Source organism: Octopus bimaculoides, chromosome 7 (genome assembly GCF_001194135.2).
Source record: "Octopus bimaculoides isolate UCB-OBI-ISO-001 chromosome 7, ASM119413v2, whole genome shotgun sequence".
Taxonomy (NCBI): domain Eukaryota; kingdom Metazoa; phylum Mollusca; class Cephalopoda; order Octopoda; family Octopodidae; genus Octopus; species Octopus bimaculoides.
The window spans coordinates 42,847,982-42,849,036 of NC_068987.1; positions in this window are offsets into that span (position 1 = coordinate 42,847,982).

Below are 1,055 nucleotides of genomic sequence, written 5' to 3' on the forward strand. Positions count from 1 at the left end.
TACACGAATCACATCGTCGACTGGCTATCTCTATAGCAGCATCGATACCAGGCCAATAAACAACAGTTCTTGCTAGTTGTTTCATGCGTTCCATGCCAAAGTGTCCAAGATGCAGAAGATTGAGGATCTTTGGCTGCAAGCTATGTGGAATTACAACTCTAGATCCATGTATAAGGCATCCATGGCAGATACTAAGTGAGTTTGATAACTTACGGAACTTGTTGACTTCGTCATTGATCTCCATGTTCTTTGGTGGCCAGCCTTCACGGACGTAGCGCATCACTGTAGATATCACTGGATCTTTCCCTGACTCTTGACGGAGGACGTTAGTGTCCACAGGTTGGACTTGAATGCTGAGAGCTTTGATGGCACACACCATGTCTATGTCTTCACCATTTTCCTTTCTGTCAAAGTCGCTGTCATCACCGAATAGCAAGCGACTGAGGGCATCAGCATTGCCATGATCTGCTGATTTCCGATATTCAATGGTGTAGTCAAACTGGTTCAGCCTCGGACTGAACAGTGATGTCAGTGGCTTGTGGTCAGTCACGAGTACGAATTTACAACCGTACAAATACTGGTAAAATTTCTGCAAGCCAAATATGATAGCCAGGGCTTCCTTTTGGATTTGGTTGTAGTTACGCTGTGCAGAAGTGAGAGTCTTGGACATATTGGATATTGGGCGCTCGCTTCCATCAGGATAGCAGTGAAACAGGACTGATCCAATACAAACGTTTGATGCGTCGCAAGCCAGTCCCAAAGTTTTGTTTGGATCGAAGTGTATCAGAACTTGACTTGATGAAAGTACATTTTTCAAGTGATCAAAAGCTGACTGTTCCTCATCTCCCCACTTCCAAATAGTTGACTTTTTCGTAAGGCAATAGAGTGGCTCAGCCATACTGGCTAGGTTTGGGATAAACTTTCCATAAAACTGAACTGAACCTAGGAAAGATTTCAAGCTTAATTCGTTCGTTGGAGGCGGCATCTTTAAGACTGCTTCGACCTTGGATCCCTTCGTGATCCCTTCAGCCGACAAAATGTGTCCAAGGTATTCT